This window comes from Triturus cristatus, chromosome 7, assembly GCF_964204655.1.
Source record: "Triturus cristatus chromosome 7, aTriCri1.1, whole genome shotgun sequence".
Taxonomy (NCBI): Eukaryota; Metazoa; Chordata; class Amphibia; order Caudata; family Salamandridae; genus Triturus; species Triturus cristatus.
The window spans coordinates 6,055,129-6,061,581 of record NC_140590.1 but is presented as its reverse complement, the minus strand read 5'-3'; the positions used below and the strand labels follow the sequence as shown (position 1 = coordinate 6,061,581).

General features: G+C 49.2%; 1 long non-coding RNA gene across 1 annotated transcript; it reads right to left on the bottom strand.

The window, feature by feature from the left end:
- Positions 1–3,922: 3,922 nt before the first annotated feature.
- LOC146808673 (uncharacterized) lies at positions 3,923–6,101 on the bottom strand. The gene is made up of 6 exons (XR_014966218.1): positions 6,017–6,101; positions 5,576–5,707; positions 5,333–5,434; positions 5,050–5,147; positions 4,855–4,938; positions 3,923–4,395 (listed from the first exon to the last, which is right to left on the bottom strand). It is a non-coding gene; the product is annotated as an uncharacterized LOC146808673 (long non-coding RNA).
- Between the last annotated feature and the right edge of the window lie 352 nt (positions 6,102–6,453).

Below are 6,453 nucleotides of genomic sequence, written 5' to 3'. Positions count from 1 at the left end.
ACCTATAAAGAACACTGAACCTTATCCGTGTGTGATCTCTGTCTGTGGGGGGGGAAGTTACTTGTCTGTACGATCGCTGGAGACGGCTCTCCCCGGAGACCTCTCCCCCTAACCCCGGCCGGCCCTCCCGGTCCGTCTACCTTTTCTAACAGGGCCCATGAGTGAGAGGGAAGGAAGGAAGCTGCACTCTGGGGCATGAATGCACTGCACTCTGTGAGGCAGTGGAAGAGACAGGTCTACAGTGGAGCAGTGTCTGGGGTCCATGAGTGAGAGGGAGGGAAGGAAGCTGCACTCTGGGGCATGAATGCACTGCACTCTGTGAGGCAGTGGAAGAGACAGGTCTACAGTGGATCAGTGTCTAGGGCCCATGAGTGAGAGGGAAGGAATGAAGCTGCACTCTGGGGCATGAATGCACTGCACTCTGTGAGGCAGTGGAAGAGACAGGTCTACAGTGGAGCAGTGTCTGGGGTCCATGAGTGAGAGGGGAGGAAGGAAGCTGCACTCTGGGGCATGAATGCACTGCACTCTGCGAGGCAGTGGAAGAGACAGGCCTACAGTGGAACAGTGTCTGGGGTCCATGAGTGAGAGGGAAGGAAGGAAGCTGAGAGGGAAGGAAGGAAGCTGCACTCTGGGGCATGAATGCACTGCACTCTGTGAGGCAGTGGAAGAGACAGGTCTACAGTGGAGCAGTGTCTGTGGCCCATGAGTGAGAGGGAAGGAAGGAAGCTGCAGTCTGGGGCATAAATGCACTGCACTCTGTGAGGCAGTAGAAGAGACAGGTATACAGTGGAGCAGTGTCTGTGGTCCATGAGTGAGAAGGAAGGAAGGAAGCTGCACTCTGGGGCATGAATGCACTGCACTCTGTGAGGCAGTGGAAGAGACAGGTGTACAGTGGAGCAGTGTCTGGGGCCCATGAATGAGAGTGGAGGAAGGAAGCTGCACTCTGGGGCATGAATGCACTGCACTCTGTGAGGCAGTGGAAGAGACAGGTCTACAGTGGAGCAGTGTCTGGGGTCCATGAGTGAGAGGGAAGGAAGGAAGCTGAGAGGGAAGGAAGGAAGCTGCACTCTGGGGCATGAATGCACTGCACTCTGTGAGGCAGTGGAAGAGACAGGTCTACAGTGGAGCAGTGTCTGTGGCCCATGAGTGAGAAGGAAGGAAGGAAGCTGCACTCTGGGGCATGAATGCACTGCACTCTGTGAGGCAGTGGAAGAGACAGGTGTACAGTGGAGCAGTGTCTGGGGCCCATGAATGAGAGTGGAGGAAGGAAGCTGCACTCTGGGGCATGAATGCACTGCACTCTGTGAGGCAGTGGAAGAGACAGGTCTACAGTGGAGCAGTGTCTGGGGCCCATGAGTGAGAGGGAAGGAAGCTGCACTCTGGGGCATGAATGCACTGCACTCTGTGAGGCAGTGGAAGAGACAGGTCTACAGTGGAGCAGTGTCGGGGGCCCATGAGTGAGAGGGAAGGAAGGAAGCTGCACTCTGGGACATGAATGCACTGCACTCTGTGATGCAGTGGAAGAGACAGGTCTACAGTGGAGCAGTGTCTGGGGTCCATGAGTGAGAGGGAAGGAAGGAAGCTGCACTCTGGGGCATGAATGCACTGCACTCTGTGAAGCAGTGGATGAGACAGGTCTACAGTGGAGCAGTGTCTGGGGCCCATGAGTGAGAGGGAAGGAAGCTGCACTCTGGGGCATGAATGCACTGCACTCTGTGAGGCAGTGGAATAGACAGGTCTACAGTGGAGCAGTGTCTGGGGCCCATGAGTGAGAGGGAAGGAAGGAAGCTGCACTCTGGGGCATGAATGCACTGCACTCTGTGAGGCAGTGGAAGAGACAGGTGTACAGTGGAGCAGTGTCTGGGGCCCATGAGTGAGAGGGAAGGAAGGAAGCTGCACTCTGGGACATGAATGCACTGCACTCTGTGATGCAGTGGAAGAGACAGGTCTACAGTGGTGCAGTGTCTATGGCCCATGAGTGAGAAGGGAGGAAGGAAGCTGCACTCTGGGACATGAATGCACTGCACTCTGTGATGCTGTAGAAGAGACAGGTCTACAGTGGAGCAGTGTCTGGGGCCCATGAGTGAGAGGGAAGGAAGCTGCACTCTGGGGCATGAATGCACTGCACTTTGTGAGGCAGTGGAAGAGACAGGTCTACAGTGGAGCAGTGTCTGGGGCCCATGAGTGAGAGGGGAGGAAGGAAGCTGCACTCTGGGGCATAAATGCACTGCACTCTGTGAGGCAGGGGAAGAGACAGGTCTACAGTGGAGCAGTGTCTGTGGTCCATGAGTGAGAAGGAAGGAAGGAAGCTGCACTCTGGGGCATGAATGCACTGCACTCTGTGAGGCAGTGGAAGAGACAGGCCGACGGTGGAGCAGTGTCGGGGTCCATGAGTGAGAGGGAAGTAAGGAAGCTGCTCTCTGGGGCATGAATGCACTGCACTCTGTGAGGCAGTGGAAGAGACAGGTGTACAGTGGAGCAGTGTCTGGGGCCCATGAGTGAGAGGGAAGGAAGGAAGCTGCACTCTGGGGCATGAATGCACTGCACTCTGTGAGGCAGTGGAAGAGACAGGTCTACAGTGGAGCAGTGTCTGGGGCCCATGAGTGAGAGGGAAGGAAGGAAGCTGCACTCTGGGGCATGAATGCACTGCACTCTGTGAGGCAGTGGAAGAGACAAGTCTACAGAGGAGCAGTGTCTGGGGTCCATGAGTGAGAGGGGAGGAAGCTGCACTCTGGGGCATGAATGCACTGCACTCTGTGAGGCAGTGGAAGAGACAGGTCTACAGTGGAGCATTGTCTGGGGCCCATGATTGAGAGGGAAGGAAGCTGCACTCCGGGGCATAAATGCACTGCACTCTGTGAGGCAGTGGAAGAGACAGGTCTACAGTGGAGCATTGTCTGGGGTCCATGAGTGAGAGGGAGGGAAGGAAGCTGCACTCTGGGGCATGAATGCACTGCACTCTGTGAGGCAGTGGAAGAGACAAGTCTACAGAGGAGCAGTGTCTGTGGTCCATGAGTGAGAAGGAAGGAAGCTGCACTCTGGGGCATGAATGCACTGCACTCTGTGAGGCAGTGGAAGAGACAGGTCTACAGTGGAGCAGTGTCTGGGGTCCATGAGTGAGAGGGAAGGAAGCTGCACTCTGGGGCATGAATGCACTGCACTCTGTGAAGCAGTGGAAGAGACAGGGCTACAGTGGAGCAGTGTCGGGGTCCATGAGTGAGAGGGAAGGAAGGAAGCTGCACTCTGGGGCATGAATGCACTGCACTCTGTGAGGCAGTGGAAGAGACAGGTGTACAGTGGAGCAGTGTCTGGGGCCCATGAGTGAGAGGGAAGGAAGCTGCACTCTGGGGCATGAATGCACTGCACTCTGTGAGGCAGTGGAAGAGACAGGTCTACAGTTGAGCAGTGTCTGTGGCCCATGAGTGAGAGGGAAGGAAGGAAGCTGCACTCTGGGGCATGAATGCACTGCACTCTGTGAGGCAGTGGAAGAGACAGGTCTACAGTGGAGCAGTGTCTGGGGTCCATGAGTGAGAGGGAGGGAAGGAAGCTGCACTCTGGGGCATGAATACACTGCACTCTGTGAGGCAGTGGAAGAGACAGGTCTACAGTGGATCAGTGTCTAGGGCCCATGAGTGAGAGGGAAGGAATGAAGCTGCACTCTGGGGCATGAATGCACTGCACTCTGTGAGGCAGTGGAAGAGACAGGTCTACAGTGGAGCAGTGTCCACTAGAAACAGGGGTACCCCAATTAGGATAATAAGGAGAGCGAAGGGGAAAATAAGCTCATCAACAACTCAAGAAAAATATGCTCTACCTAAACATATATCAATGGATCAGGAAGATCTCTCTGATTAAATAAACAAATTTGCCACCATAAAGAGAGGAACACACACTCATAGAAGGCATCAGGCAGTTGATAAAGAAGATTTATGATATTTTTATTATTGTTTTTTTTATATAAATCATATAAGATAACGAATTCAATCAGTGGGTTAACACATAGCTCCTAAACAGAAAATGAATGCACATATGATAATTGATAATACACAATACACATAGTAATCAAAAAGTGGGCCCCCTTCGGGGGTAGAAAAGAGTGAATGTATAATTAAATAACAATCAAATGATCAGGCATACAATACATTCATACACAATCAACCTTAAATGGTAAAAACATACATTGACTCTTAATTAAAAGTAGAGGGACAAAAACAGTGAGCAGAGGGGAAATCTCCTCGTGGTGAAAGGGTGTCTAGGATCAGGCACCGCTAGCTCATAGGGGGGGGGATGCGTCAGGACAAATGCAGTGGGACACGCCGACGCGCGTTTCGGTGCAATCACCCATAAAAATGGGGTGCCACCTTCTTCAGGGCGTTTTCTTTGATGTCAGGGGGCCTGCAGATATATAACATATAAAAGATATAAGAAAAAAGAAATAGAAGAGAGATAATGAATAACAACACATAATAGGAGCTTTACACATACTAATAGATAGTGCAGTAAATTTAAAGTAAATCAAAAATAATGATGCAACAACTTAATTCTCATGTCACAGATAGACCAGACTTTAGGTGGCAAATAAATATTCATATTCGGTACAAAAAAAGTGAATTAAAAATTAAAGATTTTGACCAATGTTCAAAGAGCAATCCAAATCTGGAGAAACAATATTGCTGCACCTCGTTGGTCATCTAGCATGGGATGGACCACCCATGGATGAACCAAAAACAGATCAGAAAAACTACGCATCAACAGGATAAGAAAATCAAACAATGAAACTATGTTCACTTCTGAGAGAGAGAAATTAATAAGTAAAAAATGATTATAGATATAAATAATATAATGGGGCCTCACCCAACTCAGGTAAATGGGAAGCTTCAAGGATGGTAGTGGTAGATGGCAATAAGGGAAAAGGATAGTACCACTAGCGTTGGGGTTCTAGAAAGTAGAAACAATTAGAAAATAGAATCAGATAAGTCAACAATAGAGCTTACTAGTAACCCAATCTAGAAATAAGGATAGAGAAGCAAAGGGGGGGATGGGGCTTGCCTTTAGATATGAGCGACTGAGGCGGTCATAGGATAAGTCTTCTAAGTTCATGTAGGTTCCATATGATATAAAGAAAACGGTAGTTGACTGGAACGTTCCTATAGGGTTAAGAGAACAGGCTGAATGATACTGACGAAGATAGAACACGGGTGAAGCATCAGTTTCAGTAAATAAATGGACGGCATCAGCTCGGTAAACAGGCATAAACCAATAAAAAAAGGATAGACTAAACAACACATGAAGTGCGTTTAGAGGATGATAGTAATGAAAGTGCAAATATTACCTGTGGGCAAGTATAATATAGAGCTTTAAAATGGAGGCTCTTAAATTCTTAAAGGAAATCCCATCGGGTCGGGAAGTCAGTTCCGTGATGTCCGTGGGTTAACTGAGAAGAATATATGAACCGGAATAAGTTTTGGAGTCAAACAACTAAGTAAACATGAATAATGACCAGGGAGTGTAAACATTAACAACGAAAAAGGATAGCCCAAACAATCAAAACGTTGAAAATGAGGTTTCATAATACCTTGGGAGGGTCTGAATACCAAGCCTGAACGTTTATAAATCCAATTCACAGAGGAAATGGTAACGTGGAATCTCCGAAGGTTCGTCGCTTAATGGCAGGTAAAGTAAGAAATGAAGAGCGTTGACGTAGTTGCTAAAAGTAATGAAAACATTATTTATGAGCAAAGAATAAAGGAGTACGTCCTCGCTGACATGCAAAGCTGTGGCCGCAGGGGCGCGGGGGAGATACTGAAAGCTGCATGCGATGGAGGCAAACAGCTGAATGTAATTAAAGAAACAGTCTGCGCCGGAGACAACATATGCGCGAAGCAAAGAGGAATGCGTCCTCGCTAACATACAGGACTATAGCCGCAGAGGCGCGGGGGAGAAGATAAACTGCATGCGATAAAGGCTAAAAGGCTGAACTTAATTAAAGGAGCGATCAGCGTCGCCGAGAAAGTACCTTAGTGAACGCTTCATCAAGTTCAGAGCCGACACGGGGCTCATCGGTCAGAGTAGAGGAACAGGTTGCTGTGGCCAGGAACCACGGGAAACGAAGGGTGAAACGTCAGAATTTTAAATATGATCGCCAGCCAATAGCAGGATAGCATGGTCTCACCGGGCAGGGGCCAATCAAGGAAGAGCAAAGTCGGAATAAAAAAAGATTGAAAATCAATTCTCGGAAATAGGAATAAACCAAGGGCTAGATGGAAAATGCAAATGACAAGCTGAGATGAGTGAAGGTATCTCGCTCGTTAGACAGAAAAGCAAAATTACGAGAAAAAGATGTGACAAGTAATTAAAACAGCATCAGATAAAGGAACCATGTAACACACGGTCAAAGTGGGTGTGTGATGGGGTGAACCGGGGGGGACAGCAGAAAGTAATAGATTAACAACG